At 43.9% G+C, this 19,127-nt stretch overlaps 1 long non-coding RNA gene across 1 annotated transcript; it reads right to left on the minus strand.

Moving 5' to 3' along the window:
- Positions 1-473: 473 nt before the first annotated feature.
- On the minus strand, positions 474-1,110 carry LOC115121608 (uncharacterized). The gene is made up of 3 exons (XR_003862348.2): positions 900-1,110; positions 694-795; positions 474-589 (listed from the first exon to the last, which is right to left on the minus strand). It is a non-coding gene; the product is annotated as an uncharacterized LOC115121608 (long non-coding RNA).
- Between the last annotated feature and the right edge of the window lie 18,017 nt (positions 1,111-19,127).

The raw sequence follows: 19,127 nt of genomic DNA on the forward strand, positions 1-19,127 counted from the left end.
GAGTTCGGCTGGAATCTGTGTTAATATGCTTTCATCTAACGTTCCTGAATCGTTCATATGTCTTATAACTTCTAGGAGTTCGTCTGGAATCTGGGATAAGAGGCTTTCAACTGTCTCCCCGTGTTGCGTTAGTTCTGCCATTTTTGGATAATTAAGAGTGTTCGTTTTTTCTTTTTTTTCTTTCTGTAATGGTTGGTGTTACATGTATGATTTTAGCGTCTGTATTTGCGTTTTTTAATGGGGTTGCTGTTTAACATGCGTGGAATTGTTCTATGCCAGAATAACATATCGTCTCTGTACTGTCTCTCAATTAAATCCCCCAGTCGTTTGTATAGCAAAACATTCCTCGATTTCAAAGCCCTGGAAAATAATGTGAAAAACCTTTCTTGTTCGGCTGCAGGTACTGTGGCCGTAGAATTGACTGGGTCTATAAGGTTGGCCGCATCACAGAATAGCTGGTCATCAACATCTGACATGTCATTAAAAAAAAAAGGTCTCTTGGGTGTTTCATTCGGAATGCTCGGGGCGCCGGAATCCCCCAGCTCTAGATTTATGTGGTCGTCTGTGCCGTTTTTCGCCGGTGCGGAGTCTGAATGAAAATAATACATACATAATTACGTTATTAGATTACATACAAATGTCAAATACCTTTCCGTTATAATAATATATATTAACAGTACATAGTTAAAATACCTCTGCTTTTTTGGCGCTTGTTGTGACGAATCGCCGAAACCGGGGGTGTGTGACTTTTTCCCTCTAGCGTTCCAGATTCTGCTGGGTCTGTCTCCGGGCAGTCTGAAAAAACATTATTTGTCCTTGTTTTAACATAGGCTATCAACAGATCTATAACTAATAAAAAGGCTGATAACTAATAACAAAACTGTATAATGGTCCCATACCTTGTCCCTGGAGCGCCGGCTCGTGAAGCAGCAAGTTCCCGGCCCAACAGTAGTTTTCGGGTGGGCTTGATTCTGAGCAGTGTACTTGGGCCACAGTTAATCGTTGCCTGTTGGGGTCTGGAATATGTCGGGAGGGGGTCGATGTTCCCTGGATTCGCGGTGAGTTTGAAAAAGCGCTCGTACAGAACGGTAGAATTGCATCAAAGTCCTGCGTGTCAGATGTCCATAACGCATCCTTTATCATAAAGTGCTGTATGTCGGCTGTAAATACATAAAATAGTTAAAAAAAATAGTACAACCTATTTTTAAAATGTTTATATATAAATATTTCTTGGGTATGTGTTTAATTATAAGGACTTACAACGAAAAAAGTCCGTTGGTGATTGTCTGCCAGACTTTTGCTCCTGCGAACCCCCATCATGTTCCAGATCAGGTAAATCGCGTAAAATCTGCGTAAATGTCGGGGATCCTAGATTCCATTAGACAATGTTAACAGTTATACGCTATATCTACACTTTTTTTTTTTTTTTTTTAACCTATATTGGGCTTTTGGCCTGAAATACCCAAATAACTAGGGGTTAATATTCCAATAATATTCAAACAAATCTTAAAATATGTTTTTTTCATTTACTCACCTCCAGAAATATCCATTATGCGAGATTCCCTTATTCCGAATATTATTATTATTATTTTAATCTGTCCGTGCAGCTCAATATTCGGGCCTTTATGTTTGCGCTAAAGCAATGCTGACAACGTAAAAAAATAGTTCTGTCCCTAACTATCTAAAAGTTCGGAATGAGTTTTTTTGAGAGATGTATGCTACACCCCACCCCATGTATGTCTGGTTTAGAGAACACAGGCTGTGAATTCAAACAACAGGAGGGGATGTCGTGATATCTATGTTTAACCCCCGCTGTTCGGCTGATATCTCGACATGCCTTATGCATGATAGTGCACACCTTGGTTTCAAACGGTTCTCTACAGATAAGAGTTCTGGGACCCCCTGGTTGAAACACCCCCCAACCTTAGGATTTATGTTACACACACACCCAACCACACACACACACACACACACACACACACACACACACACACACACCTGTTGCTCCGCCTCAAGACCCCTCCCCACACACACAAACACTCTGATTCTATTTTACTTCGCGACAGAGCTGGAAGACGTTGTTAAATAGGCTTTTCCCATAGTTAAAGGGTGAGATACCGTTTTTAAACATTCCTTTTATTGAATTCCAAAATATTTCGTACAACCTTTAAGACATGTTTGAATTAAGTAACCCATTTGAATAATATTTAAACATGCAGCACACGTGTTTTATGTAAAAATAAAAAAAACCTTGGATGCAGGTCTTTGTACATTATTACAAACTTTAATAAAACGTAATGTTCATAACATACCCATGTAGGAATAGACTATAAAATAATACATGTTTTTTTTCAGATCTTACAGTTGTCTGCGCCAGACCCTAGCTTGAGAGAAAAGAGCGCTACCCCTTAGTTAAATGGGGGGGTATACATTTTCAAAAATTAACACCTACATTTTAACACACGTTATAATTCAACATTTATTTTAACTATTTCTTACAGATATAGGGGTCCTGTTAGCCCTGAACATTATCCGTTTCCAATTCCCCATCACAAAGTCTTTTCCGCGCTCCGTCGAAGCTCTGTCCACTTTCCTGACAGGGAAAGATCCGCCTTCGAACTTGTTGTTGTTCCGGGGTATGTCTCAACGATAACCTCGGCCATCGCCGTAATTGTTCACGATTTTCGAAAAGACTGTCCAGCTTATTCATCAGGGTTCGGAAAATGTGGTAATCGCGCCATTTAAAACTGAACATTATTTGAAAAAAATTTACATCCTTGCATGCTTTGGAGGATACATATGAACTGACCGTTTTCGTAGCATTTGACCTGTCAAATTGTTCACATGCTAAAATTGTCACTCTGGAGTCCGGGGTATACCCCATGGAAGTGACTCTCAGAGCCATTAGATCCTGGCGTCCACAGACTTGTTCTTCCAACGCATATCCTGGCAGCCTTGAAGCACTCAGGGCACGTTCCATTTGACACAAAGCTAGCCTTATTTTAAGCCATTCTCGCATCCTTAGCGCTGGAGAAAAGGCTCGGGTTCTGCACGATAAAAGGGTTGGGACACGCTGTCTGTGAATATCTTAACCGTAGATTCCTCCGGGTTGAATATGTACGAAATATGGCCCTCGCTTGTACACAGAAATCCGTTAAAACATTCGGGAGCCTCTACCAAAATATCCTCCAAGCTTTTGACGTTGGGTTCGTGACATGAGCTACAGAGCACTCCGAGAATTCCCCTTGTAGACATATTTTAGATGTTTAATATTCAGGTCTTAAAAAATGGCTTGTTCTGGACATTTATAATGCTGAGGCCCCAGCGCTATCTATAGCCCCAGACATTCCTGCTTCATAGATAACAACCATAAGGGAGATAAAACTGGGGGGTGGAGGGGGGCATGGGCCCCAAAAGTTCAAACACCCTCTAACACATGACCACACGAACAGGGGGGCACATATTCAGTACACGTCATCAGGTCATAAGGTCAGCAATCAATCATTTTTGACACCTGTCAGCAATCAATCAATTTTGACACATGCCGTATCCTATTACTCTCTAGCAATGCCTCATTGTGCTTTGTGAAAATATTGTCTTTCGTATTCAAGGGTCCTGCTGCCTCACGATTGGCTCTGTCGGAATGCCAGGGAAAAGGGTAAGGGTGGAAGACGTTTATGCCTTGGCCTCCAGACCTTTTCCTACCAATAGACATACAGTATTCAATGAAGTGAAACATCTTTGTTACTAACCCAGTAACCTGTATCTTTAACGACATATCTTCTCCCAGATGAGAGGGGAGAAACCGGACCCCCGGGAGAGATTGGACCAATGGTACGATCAGGTTTTGGTTCTTTGTTTATCTATGATCATCATCCCAAAAATCTGGTCGTTTGTTATTATCTTTGGCAGTCTGTCAGTTTCGGGAACTTGGCTTCTTAGTTTAACCTTGACAAAAGCTCTCATTTGTACAAAGCTGTTGATAAAATAGTAAGTGTTGCCAGAAATTAAATACGTTGGCAAGTTCCTCCACCATTGATGACTGCATATGATTCTTATATTAGTTCTTCATAAATAAAACTGCTGAACATTCAACTCAATGCCAATTACTAACAGCTGAGGATTTCCAGAGTACGTCTCATCTCACAAGATGCTCAAACTGACAGAAGGGGGGTAGCTAACTGTCATCCAAGTCTCAGGACTTATTGTGGTGTCTGACTGCTCATCTAGATCCTGTCAGCAATGGGTGATGACTAACAGTCTAACTCACAGCGGTGGTTCTGGGTGATGACTAACAGTCTAACTCACAGTAGTGGTTCTGGGTCATGACTAACAGTCTAACTCACAGTAGTGGTTCTGGGTCATGACTAACAGTCTAACTCACAGCAGTGATTCTGGGTGATGACTAACAGTCTAACTCACAGCAGTGGTTCTGGGTGATGACTAACAGTCTAGCTCACAGCAGTGGTTCTGGGTGATGACTAACAGTCTAGCTCACAGCGGCGGTTCTGGGTGATGATTAACAGTCTAACTCACAGCAGTGGTTCTGGGTGATGACTAACAGTCTAACTCACAGCGGCGGTTCTGGGTGATGACTAACAGTCTAACTCACAGCGGCGGTTCTGGGTGATGACTCACTGCAGTAATTACCTGGCAACGTGTTAATGCTTTCATGTTGTTATAAAAAGGATCCTCTGAAAATAAATATTTTCGGAAGAAAATACATAATGTTTGGGTTGCGAGAGTACGTTTAACTTCTGAAATGAACGTATCCCCCACCCCTCTTCTGACTGTTGCCAAGTCACTACACTCCAAAAAGTAGTTCTCCCAAGTCACTGACTGAAATCATCAGCCCCGGTCATTGAATTGAATGTCAGTTAATTACCGTTATCTGATTTAAATATGTGCTCCATTCACGAGAATAAGTTGGTACGTAGTTCCTGGGTTCTGAAACAAGTTGAAAACATAGCATGGAATATACACCTGTTTACATTCATGCGTAGACAGACATTGAAATCAGAAGCTTCAAGTTTTAGAATGTTGTTTATTGTCTCAAGATTGATAAACATTTGACAAGTTTGATATTACCACAGAACATGCTCAAAGTTGTATGAACAGCGAATCTCTGGTTCCTGTAACAGCCTATGTGCCCATAAAGCTCTTGGGAAAAAAGACACATGGTTGGCTACTACTATTTGCCAATGGACTAGCATAGCTAGCTATTTATTCTTTATTTACCTAGGGCAAGTCAGTTAAGAACAAATTCTTATTTACAATGACGGCCTAGGAACAGTGGGTTAACTGCCTTGATCAGGGGCAGAACAACAGATTTCTACCTTGTCAGCTTGAGGATTTGATCAAGCAACCTTTCGGCTACCTGCCATGCATGCGATGCCTCGGGTAGGTAATCTTTGATTTCAGTCAGTTTTCCTCCGAAATGTGGTGGTCAGTGCAGAAACCAGTTATGAGTCAAACATGTTTGTCTGAACACGAACTAATCGCCAGTTGTTGACCGTGGTGTATCCATAGCTAGCTAACCAGCCATCTTCGGTCTTGGCTGAATGACTGGGCATGCTGCTACTTTGATTGAAGTTCAATCCCATCAACAGGGCCGGCCCGCCTATTAGGTAGGATTAGCAGCCACCTAGGGCGGCAGATTGAAGAGGTCGGCATCTTCCAAGCTAAACTGACCAAGACCACGTCCAACAACACATAAACCTCACAGAATTCTCCCCAGCAAGAATGGCAATTTCTCTCACCCCAAATGGCATTTGAGCTATTCATGTGAGTGCTGATGCCACCTCGTGATAAGCAGTGCCCACTTTGTCAAAAACAAAAGGAGCGCGCCTCTCCACGGAGCTGATGGAGACGCACCGCTGCGGTGCTCCATCACCGTATCGTAAAAAACACAAAGCCCCTTCAAAATCAACTCTGGACCTCACAGCCAGTTCCACTGCATTTCTTCAAAATGTTCCCCTCTAATCAAGGACTGATTTAGTCCTGGGACTCCAGGTGTGTGCAATTACATATCAGGGAAAACCAGCAAGCTCCAGTCTTCGTAGCGTAAGAGTTGAGTACCCCTGTTACAGCCTATGGTAGAAAGAGTATATGGCCTTTTCTGTAGCCTACATTCTGGAGATCAAATTTATGACAATGTCATGAGACAGACACTTTTTTTACAGCATGAACGTTTCACCAATCAAATAGCCTAACCTAAATGGCACCCAATCAAATAGCCTAACCTAAATGGCACCCAATCAAATAGCCTAACCTAAATGGCACCCAATCAAATAGCCTAACCTAAATGGCACCCAATCAAATAGCCTAACCTAAATGGCACCCAATCAAATAGCCTAACCTAAATGGCACCCAATCAAATAGCCTAACCTAAATGGCACCCAATCAAATAAAAAATGTGCTTCGATGTGAATATGTCATATTAACAAATGAACAATATGGGATGGAAAAATCAGGCTACTGTCCAGGACTTTCACCCTGTGGGCTAAATTGTCATGATAAATCAGTGGTTTCACATTTGTATGAGATGATCATAACGGGAAAAAAAACAATATTTCTGCATTTCCTGTTCCTGTAAACATTTCCTGCTATGTAAACACATTGATTCTCATTGCCAATAGTCTCAGGATAACTCCTCATAAGGTTGGCTAGTTTCCTGTTCCTGTAAACACATTGATTCTCATTGCCAATAGGCTCAGGAGAACTCCTCAAAAGGTTGGCTAGTTGAGATTTAGAGCTTAAATAAATGACTAGTCACAGGAATACAGCCAATACAACGGCTTGTTTTACAAACAGTAGGCCTAATCACATGTTTGGGCATTCATAAACTTCAATATTATTTTGTTGCAGCCCAGACCGGCCTTGATTTCAACATCCACGGACCGGACCAAATCTGAACCAATCATAGACGTTTATGTTTCACAAGTTCAGACCAGCCTTGATCTGGCCCAAACATTTAACTGGACCAAATCTGAATCAATCACAAACATCTGTTTCACTAGTTTGAACAGCACAGTACATTACAGTACAGTAAAGTACAGTACAGTACAATATAGTACTGTAGAGCACAGTAGAGTACAACCAAAGATAGTACTGTATGAAGATATGCATAAACTGTTTCTCTGAGAGAAATCTGCGATAACACTTGGCAGGATATGTCATGGCTATGTTGGCTATCTAAGCACCTGCGCAGAAACACGTTATCGGGTATAACGGTCGTCTCATATCGAACTGCGAATGTGTAGGCCTTTCAAATCGTAGGCACTCATTCGGGATTAAAGTTGATTTTGGCAAAAATTAAAACGTCAAAAAAGAAAGGAATAATTTTTCAATTCTCGCCTCTGGGTTTAGAAACTCTGTGGTACAACAGCACAGTATAGAGTATAGTTCAGTATAATGTACTGTACCATAATTTACTGTGATGTACCCTGTTCAAGGAACTTTCACTCAGAACCTAAAATTAACCTAATTTCAACAATTGGAAAAAGACGTCAATACCAACATACTGTAATGACCTGCCTAGATCATAAATGAACAATTGTCCAGGCAGAGGCTTGAGTTTGCGAATTGACGGTTTATTAAACCAACTTTACACAGGCTACTGTTTGGGCCGTAGCACACGCCAAAAAGATGACAGATAACCCACAAGCCAATCGTGACCTTCTCTTGTGAAGCCCAGACGTAAGAGAGAGAACAAAAGCTGAACCTGGTCTTAACTTCCAATGCTCCACCCCCCTGCCCAACCCCCCTCCACGCCACTCCGCCAACCACCAGGATGCCCGGCATCAGAACATTCCAGGCATTCCCGTGATTGGCAGATAGCAGGTTGATTGACATGTCGGACCCCGCGAACACCGGGTACTGGTCAGTACAACACAACCACCTCCTAGCCTAACACATAACACACAGCTGTCTGTGCGGGTCGCTACAATACCTTTGTATACCTCCTCGTCTGTATACCTGCAGACACAAAAGTGAGCAGTACAGTCATCTGCACCCAATAGAGCTAGCCTTCATCATATTCTTATAGTGTCCTCTGGGGAAGGAGAGGAGGACCAAGGTGCAGCGTGGTAAGTGTTCATATTATTTAATGAAATATGCAACACGAGACAAAACAAAAAAACAAACAGTCCTGAAAGGTGAAACAAAAACACTAAATAGGAAACAACCACCCACAAAACACAATGGAAAACAGGCTACCTAAATATGGTTCTCAATCAGGGACAATGATTGACAGCTGCCTCTGATTGAGAACCATACCAGGCCAAACACAGAAATAGAAAATCATAGACAAACTAACATAGACAACCCACCCAACTCACGCCCTGACCATACTAAAACAAAAGACAAAACAAAGGAACTAAGGTCAGAACGTGACATATAGCCTACATCTTCTTACCTTAATTGATATACATTGAATTGTGTCCATTTTCTGTTTTTAGAAAGAGTTGCACAAATATGAAAAGATAGATGGTATCATCATAAAACAATATCAATTTAGATCACACAAGGGACAAACCTTACCTTAAATTGAGGAGATAATTACATTTTTCAGTTAAGTGCCTGCACCTGCCGCCCTTTCAAATTCAAATTAAAAATTTTCAGTTGAGCAGTTAGGTTCCTGCAAGAACCCCCCACCAACTAAGGAGGTTCCTCGGTGAACCCCACCTCCTATGGGGTTCATGGAAGAACCGATTGGGGGGCCATTTTCAGTGGCAAGAACCCTAAGGTTCTTCAGAGAACTTTGAGGATCTAAGAAGAACCCTTGTTGAACCCCTATTTTTTAGAGTGTAGCTCCAACAGTGCAGTAATATCTAACAATACAAAACAGTACACGCAAATCCAACAAATCTAAATAAATATAGAAATATTAGGAGGAGGAATTTGGGGTCCAGAAAATGAATATATATGTACAGTGGCAAGAAAAAGTATGTGAACCCTTTGTAAATACCTGGATTTCTGCATAAATTGGTCATACAATTTGATGTGATCTTCATCTAGGTCACATCAATAGACAAACACAGTCTGTTTAAACTAATAACACACAAACAACTGTACATGTTCATGTCTTTATTGACACACCGTGTAAACAGTCACAGTGCAGGGTGGGAAACGTATTTGAACCCTCGGATTTAATAACTGGTTGACCCTCCTTTGGCAGCAATATCCTCAACCAAATGTTTTCTGTGGTTGCGGATCAGACCTGCTCAAAGGTCAGGGGGAATTTTGGACCATTCCTCTTTAAAAAACTGTTTCAGTTCAGCAATATTCTTGGAATGTCTCGTGGAAGTGCTCTCTTGAGGTCATGCCACAGCATCTCAATCGGGTTGAGGTCAGGACTCTGATTGGACCACTGCAGAAGGCGTATTTTATTCTGTTGAAGCCATTCTGTTGTTGATTTACTTCTGTAAATAACATGTAGAAAAGGTCAAAGGGTGTGAATTCTTTCTGAAGGCACTTTAGAATAGTGTGTGATGCGAACGCTGGAGTGTGTGTGTGTGTGTTTGTGCCTGCCTGTCCGTGTGCCTGTGTGTCTGTGCATGCATGCCTGTCTGTGTGTCTGTGCATGCCTGTCTGCCTGTGTGTGTTTCCAATCCAAGCAGTTTGAATAAGACATGCACTCACCCCTGTTGGTAGTTCAGGTGACGGGTCCTGGGTCCCGTCACGGGGGTGTTTCACATTACTGGCAGAGAGCCATCCCCTACACTCAGTGCGCAGTGGTCCGTGCCAAGCTACATATGTCCCATCTGCACAGGCACAGATTCTGTGTGACTGTGTAAGAGAGGAGTGTTTCATATGGCTCGTCTCAACATCTCCACTGCTGCTCTTGTCAACGTCATTTCGCTGAGTCTGCCTTTAAGATAGTACATTTAGGCCTGTACCTATGTCAAAAAGTACTCAAATACAAAGAATACGTTTTTTTTTAAATAGCAGGTATTCAAATACATATGTATTTCAACCCAGGTGTGGTACCTATACTCACAACCTCCTGCTAACAACATGTCTAACTGATGCACTGTTCCCCACTGTAGCCCACTGTAGCCCACTGTAGCCCACTGTTCACCACTGTAGCCCACTGTTCACCACTGTAGCCCACTGTAGCCCACTGTTCACCACTGTAGCCCACTGTAGCCCACTGTTCACCACTGTAGCCCACTGTTCCCCACTGTAGCCCACTGTTCCCCACTGTAGCCCACTGTTCACCACTGTAGCCCACTGTTCCCCACTGTTGCCCACTGTACCCCACTGTTCACCACTCTACCCCACTGTAGCCCACTGTTCCCCACTGTAGCCCACGGTTCACCACTGTACCCCACTGTTCACCACTGTTCACCACTGTACCCCACTGTTCACCACTGTACCCCACTGTAGCCCACTGTTCACCACTGTACCCCACTGTAGCCCACTGTACCCCACTGTTCACCACTGTTCCCCACTGTACCCCACTGTTCATCACTGTAACCCACTGTACCCCACTGTAGCCCACTGTTAACCACTGTACCCCACTGTACCCCACTGTACCCCACTGTTCACCACTGTTCACCACTGTACCCCACTGTAGCCCACTGTTCACCACTGTTCACCACTGTACCCCACTGTAGCCCACTGTTCACCACTGTACCCCACTGTTCACCACTGTACCCCACTGTTCACCACTGTACCCCACTGTAGCCCACTGTTCCCCACTGTACCCCACTGTACCCCACTGTAGCCCACTGTTCACCACTGTTCACCACTGTACCCCACTGTAGCCCACTGTTCCCCACTGTACCCCACTGTACCCCACTGTAGCCCACTGTAGCCCACTGTTCACCACTGTAGCCCACTGTACCCCACTGTAGCCCACTGTACCCCACTGTAGCCCACTGTTCCCCACTGTACCCCACTGTAGCCCACTGTGAGGTCATGGCATCACCATTAGCCTCCTGGCTTCCACCCAAAGACCTGCTCGCTCGCTGACAGAGAGCATGTGTGTCTTCTAAATGAATGTAAATATAGATGTATTGATAGTAAGTATAAATACTACCATTATCATATGTTTATTAGAGTTTATGTTTTCAAGTACCTTCATTGTTTAGTTTTCATTTGACTATTGGCCCCAAATCTCTATATATATTTTTGCTGGCATTAGGGATTGGACTGAAATTATGCCCAATATAGTTACACAAATGATAGGGAGGTGAAATCAAACACCACAAAACTCAATGAATGGCATGAAAACATGCTTTCAGATGAGGAGTCTGCTCTGAATACATTGGTTTTTGTAACAGCATTTTTAAAATTTGAATTTCACAATTTTCACCCATTTTAAGAGATACAACAACAGAGACAAAGCAACAAAAACAGCACTCACTTACATATACCTGCATATATATACATACACACACACACATACATACATACATACATACATACACACACACACACACACACACACACACACACACACACACACACACACACACACACACACACATACACACACACACACACACACACACACACACACACACACACACACACACACACACACACACACACACACACACACACACACACACACACACACACATACATACATACATACATACATACATACATACATACATACATACATACATACATACATACATACATACATACATACATACATACACACACACACACATACTGTACATACGTACACCATTTTCCTCTCCCTGCTCGGCGCTTCTCTCACCCCATCCCCATCATTGCGTCTCTCAATACATACATTTTAAACAAACGTACAAACAGAAATTAAACAAAAAAAGCTCAGTTTAAACCAAGAGGTTAGGTTCCACACATGGAACGTACCGTGTAGTTCTGAAATACATAGATCCCCACCATTCTAAGAGAATCTTTGCAGTATAATCTGTATACATTGTTTAACACATCTTATGTTGGCTGGTTCATTCTCAAGGTTGTTTTTTCCTTGAGTGAGAATGTGTTGAATAATACCGTACTAGGTGAATTATTCTCACTCCCATCAATCATTTTGGCAGTGGACACACAAAATCAAGATGACTATTTAGTTCTGGTAGCATACATTGGGAGTGTGTGTCCCGGGCCAGCGTTGTTGCTCTTTGGGTAAAGAGCAAGAAGTTTTCAAACCTTGACGAGGCCATTTTCTTCTCTGCAGTGTAAATATATCAGGGAGTTAGCTACACAGTATGCTGGTGGCAGGGTGTGTGTATTGTTTTTGGTTATGGTGTAATTACCATTGAGGTAACAGACAGAGGAGACGCTGGCAGGGTTAGGTGAGATCAGGGTTAGCATCATGAACAGACAGAGGAGACGCTGGCAGGGTTAGGTGAGAACGAGGGTTCACTGGAGCCACTTAGCATCATTGAGGTAACAGACAGAGGAGACGCTGGCAGGGTTAGGTGAGAACGAGGGTTCACTGGAGCCACTTAGCATCATTGAGGTAACAGACAGAGGAGACGCTGGCAGGGTTAGGTGAGATCGAGTGTTCACTGGAGCCACTTAGCATCATTGAGGTAACAGACAGAGGAGACGCTGGCAGGGTTAGGTGAGATCGAGGGTTCACTGGAGCCACTTAGCATCATTGAGGTAACAGACAGAGGAGACTGAGCTGGCAGGGTTAGGGTGAGATGGCAGGGTTAGAGGTTTCACTGGAGCCACTTAGCATCATTGAGGTAACAGACAGAGGAGACGCTGGCAGGGTTCACTGGAGCCACTTAGCATCATTGAGGTAACAGACAGAGGAGACGCTGGCAGGGTTAGGTGAGATTCACTGGAGCCACTTAGCATCATTGAGGTAACAGACAGAGGAGACGCTGGCAGGGTTAGGTGAGATCGAGGGTTCACTGGAGCCACTTAGCATCATTGAGGTAACAGACAGAGGAGACGCTGGCAGGGTTAGGTGAGATCGAGGGTTCACTGGAGCCACTTAGCATCATTGAGGTAACAGACAGGGTTAGGTGAGATCGAGGGTTCACTGGAGCCACTGAGGTAACAGGGTTAGGTGAGATCGAGGGTTCACTGGAGCCACTTAGCATCATTGAGGTAACAGACAGAGGAGACGCTGGCAGGGTTAGGTGAGATCGAGGGTTCACTGGAGCCACTTAGCATCATTGAGGTAACAGACAGAGGAGACGCTGGCAGGGTTAGGTGAGATCGAGGGTTCACTGGAGCCACTTAGCATCAAGAGAACGGACTTGACTGTATAACCTGTTAATAACACTTGTTATGCTTATTTAGAAACCTCAACTAAATGTCAGGCAATTCTTGTAGGGTCCCTAGGCGTCGGCCAAGGAGGCATCTGCTAGTCTTCACCTGAAAACCAATGTGACCGACTTGGTTTTGAACCTGGGTTTTCTTTGCAGTTAAAACAGCGTTTTAGCCCTATGAGTTAAAGCCTCAGCATCCCCTCTTAGACTTAACACAAGCCCCCAGGTCTCAGGCAAGTTTACTAATCACACAATCATAATTCACTGAACCAGTTCTGCTCCAAGAGGACCACAGTAGAATGCATCAACCATATTGGCTTAGTTTTTACAATCTTTTTATTTTTACGGGAGTTTTTCACAAGACCAATGTTTACAGAGGGCACCTCTGACGGTAGCTTCAGAGGACTGTCATAACTTTCCACTCTTTTGTGCCATCCTCTCTCAGGCCAGGGAACATTTTATCCTGCTCCGTGGATGTGCCCTGCATCTCGAGATGAATGATGAGAGTTGGTAGACCCAAAGTATCTCAGGTTCTGAGAAAAGTGTATTTATCATTATCATTATCATTAGTAGTAGTAGTTTCTCTGTCTGGTTCATTATCATTAGCAGTAGTAGTTCCTCTGTCTGGCTCATTACCATGAGTAGTAGTAGTTTCTCTGTCTGGTTCATTATCATGAGTAGTAGTAGTTTCTCTGTCTGGTTCATTATCACGAGTAGTAGTAGTTTCTGTGTCTGGTTCATTATCATGAGTAGTAGTAGTTTCTCTGTCTGGTTCATTATCATGAGTAGTAGTAGTTTCTCTGTCTGGTTCATTATCATTAGCAGTAGTAGTTACTCTGTCTGGTTCATTATCATTAGCAGTAGTAGTTGCTCTGTCTGGTTCATTATCATGAGTAGTAGTAGTTACTCTGTCTGGTTCATTATCATTAGCAGTAGTAGTTGCTCTGTCTGGTTCATTATCATGAGTAGTAGTAGTTTCTCTGTCTGGTTCATTATCATGAGTAGTAGTAGTTACTCTGTCTGGTTCATTATCATTAGCAGTAGTAGTTGCTCTGTCTGGTTCATTATCATGAGTAGTAGTAGTTACTCTGTCTGGTTCATTATAATGAGTAATATTAGTTGCTCGGTCTGGTTTAGAAACCTCCAGGGGAGTTGGATTGATATGAAAATAAATGGGAGGACTTAAAAGCGTCTCACAGTGGCTAGAATTTGAATATAAAATATGAAAAATATATGCCGTCAAGCAGACTAATTTATCTAAAGTGACTGATGCTTGAGGTAAAGTTGCTTTTGACCCAGATCTCAGATTCATGAGCACTGGACCATCAAGAGAGGTGTCATGAACAACCTCTGCCTCCCTTACCAGGGCACCAGTTACCCACCCAGTTACCCACCCAGTTAACCACCCAGTCCCCATCTATTTACCAGGGCACCAGTTACCCACCCTAATACCCACATGACCCTATCTATTTACCAGTGTACCAGTTACCCACATGGCCCTATCTATTTACCAGAGCACCAGTTACCCACATGGCCCTATCTATTTACCAGAGTACCAGTTACCCACCCTAATACCCACATGGCCCTATCTATTTACCAGAGTACCAGTTACCCACATGGCCCTATATATTTACCAGAGTACCAGTTACATGGCCCTATCTATTTACCAGAGTACAAGTTACCCACATGGCCCTATCTATTTACCAGAGTACCAGTTACCCACCCTAATACCCACATGGCCCTATCTATTTACCAGGGCACCAGTTACCCACATGGCCCTATCTATTTACCAGGGCACCAGTTACCCACCCTAATACCCACATGGCCCTATCTATTTACCAGAGTACCAGTTACCCACATGGCCCTATCTATTTACCAGGGCACCAGTTACCCACCCTAATACCCACATGGCCCTATCTATTTACCAGAGTACCAGTTACCCACATGGCCCTATCTATTTACCAGAGCACCAGTTACCCACATGGCCCTATCTATTTACCAGAGTACCAGTTACCCACATGGCCCTATCTATTTACCAGAGTACCAGTTACCCACATGGCCCTATCTATTTACCAGAGTACCAGTTACCCACATGGCCCTATCTATTTACCAGAGTACCAGTTACCCACATGGCCCTATCTATTTACCAGAGCACCAGTTACCCACCCTAATACCCACATGGCCCTATCTATTTACCAGAGTACCAGTTACCCACATGGCCCTATCTATTTACCAGAGTACCAGTTACCCACATGGCCCTATCTATTTACCAGAGTACCAGTTACCCACATGGCCCTATCTATTTACCAGAGTACCAGTTACCCACATGGCCCTATCTATTTACCAGAGTACCAGTTACCCACATGGCCCTATCTATTTACCAGGGCACCAGTTACCCACCCTAATACCCACATGACCCTATCTATTTACCAGTGTACCAGTTACCCACATGGCCCTATCTATTTACCAGAGTACCAGTTACCCACATGGCCCTATCTATTTATCAGAGTACCAGTTATCCACATGGCCCTATCTATTTACCAGAGTACCAGTTACCCACACGGCCCTATCTATTTACCAGAGCACCAGTTACACACTCTAATTCCCACATGACCCTATCTATTTACCAGTGTACCAGTTACCCACATGGCCCTATCTATTTACCAGAGTACCAGTTACCCACATGGCCCTATCTATTTACCAGAGTACCAGTTATCCACATGGCCCTATCTATTTACCAGAGTACCAGTTACCCACATGACCCTATCTATTTACCAGAGTACCAGTTACCCACATGGCCCTATCTATTTACCAGAGTACCAGTTACCCACATGGCCCTATCTATTTACCAGAGTACCAGTTACCCACATGGCCCTATCTATTTACCAGAGTACCAGTTACCCACATGGCCCTATCTGGCCCAGAGTACCAGTTACCCACATGGCCCTATCTTTTACCAGAGTACCAGTTACCCACATGGCCCTATCTATTTACCAGAGTACCAGTTACCCACATGGCCCTATCTATTTACCAGAGCACCAGTTACCCCACATGGCCCTATCTGTTTACCAGAGTACCAGTTACCCATGGCCCTATCTACCAGAGTACCAGTTACCCACATGGCCCTATCTGTTTACCAGAGTACCAGTTACCCACATGGCCCTATCTATTTACCAGAGTTACCACCTAATACCCACATGGCCCTATCTATTTACCAGAGTACCAGTTACCCACATGGCCCTATCTATTTACCAGAGTACCAGTTACCCACATGGCCCTATCTATTTACCAGAGTACCAGTTACCCACATGGCCCTATCTATTTACCAGAGTACCAGTTACCCACATGGCCCTATCTATTTACCAGAGCACCAGTTACCACCTAATACCCACATGGCCCTATCTATTTACCAGAGTACCAGTTACCCACATGGCCCTATCTATTTACCAGAGTACCAGTTACCCACATGGCCCTTTATTTACCAGGGCACCAGTTACCCACCTAATACCCACATGGCCCTATCTATTTACCAGAGTGCCAGTTACCCACATGGCCCTATCTATTTACCAGAGTACCAGTTACCCACATGGCCCTATCTATACCAGTTACCCACATGGCCCTATCTATTTACAGAGTAGCAGTTACCCACATGGCCCTATCTATTTACCAGGGCACCAGTTACCCACCCTAATACCCACATGACCCTATCTATTTACCAGAGTACCAGTTACCCACATGGCCCTATCTATTTACCAGAGTACCAGTTACCCACATGGCCCTATCTATTTACCAGAGCACCAGTTACCCACCCTAATACCCACATGGCCCTATCTATTTACCAGAGTACCAGTTACCCACATGGCCCTATCTATTTACCAGAGTACCAGTTACCCACATGGCCCTATCTATTTACCAGAGCACCAGTTACCCACCCTAATACCCACATGGCCCTATCTATTTACCAGAGTACCAGTTACCCACATGGCCCTATCTATTTACCAGAGCACCAGTTACCCACCCTAATACCCACATGGCCCTATCTATTTACCAGAGTACCAGTTACCCACATGGCCCTATCTATTTACCAGAGTACCAGTTACCCACATGGCCCTATCTATTTACCAGAGTACCAGTTACCCACATGGCCCTATCTATTTACCAGAGTACCAGTTACCCACATGTATCTATTTACCAGTACCAGTTACCCACATGGCCCTATCTATTTACCAGAGTACCAGTTACCCACATGGCCCTATCTATTTACCAGGGCACCAGTTACCCACCCTAATACCCACATGACCCTATCTATTTACCAGTGTACCAGTTACCCACATGGCCCTATCTATTTACCAGAGTACCAGTTACCCACATGGCCCTATCTATTTATCAGAGTACCAGTTATCCACATGGCCCTATCTATTTACCAGAGTACCAGTTACCCACCCCTATCTATTTACCAGAGCACCAGTTACACACTCTAATGACCCTATCTATTTACCAGTGTACCAGTTACCCACATGGCCCTATCTATTTACCAGAGTACCAGTTACCACATGGCCCTATCTATTTACCAGAGTACCAGTTACCCATGACCCTATCTATTTACCAGAGTACCAGTTACCCACATGGCCCTATCTATTTACCAGAGTACCAGTTACCCACATGGCCCTATCTATTTACCAGAGTACCAGTTACCCACATGGCCCTATCTATTTACCAGAGTACCAGTTACCCACATGGCCCTATCTATTTACCAGAGTACCAGTTACCCACATGGCCCTATCTATTTACCAGAGTACCAGTTACCCACATGGCCCTATCTATTTACCAGAGCACCAGTTACCCACCCTAATACCCACATGGCCCTATCTATTTACCAGAGTACCAGTTACCCACATGGCCCTATCTATTTACCAGAGTACCAGTTACCCACATGGCCCTATCTATTTACCAGAGTACCAGTTACCCACATGGCCCTATCTATTTACCAGAGCACCAGTTACCCACCCTAATACCCACATGGCCCTATCTATTTACCAGGTACCAGTAACCCACATGGCCCTATCTATTTACCAGGTACCAGTTACCCACATGGCCCTATCTATTTACCAGAGCACCAGTTACCCACCCTAATACCCACATGGCCCTATCTATTTACCAGAGTACCAGTTACCCACATGGCCCTATCTATTTACCAGAGTACCAGTTACCCACATGGCCCTATCTATTTACCAGAGCACCAGTTACCCACCCTAATACCCACATGGCCCTATCTATTTACCAGAGTACCAGTTACCCACATGGCCCTATCTATTTACCAGAGTACCAGTTACCCACATGGCCCTTTATATTTACCAGGGCACCAGTTACCCACCCTAATACCCACATGGCCCTATCTATTTACCAGAGTGCCAGTTACCCACATGGCCCTATCTATTTACCAGAGTACCAGTTACCCACATGGCCCTATCTATTTACCAGAGTACCAGTTACCCACATGGCCCTATCTATTTACCAGGGCACCAGTTACCCACCCTAATACCCACATGACCCTATCTGTTTACCAGTGTGGTTACCCTATCTATTTACCAGGTACCAGTTACCCACCCCTATCTGTTTACCCACCAGTTACCCACCCTAATACCCACATGACCCTATCTATTTACCAGAGTACCAGTTACCCACATGGCCCTATCTATTTACCAGAGTACCAGTTACCCACATGGCCCTATCTATTTACCAGAGCACCAGTTACCCACCCTAATACCCACATGGCACTATCTATTTACCAGAGTACCAGTTACCCACATGGCCCTATCTATTTACCAGAGTACCAGTACCCACATGGCCCTAACTATTTACCAGAGTACCAGTTACCCACATGGCCCTATCTATTTA

This window comes from Oncorhynchus nerka, linkage group LG22 (genome assembly GCF_034236695.1).
Source record: "Oncorhynchus nerka isolate Pitt River linkage group LG22, Oner_Uvic_2.0, whole genome shotgun sequence".
NCBI lineage: Eukaryota > Metazoa > Chordata > Actinopteri > Salmoniformes > Salmonidae > Oncorhynchus > Oncorhynchus nerka.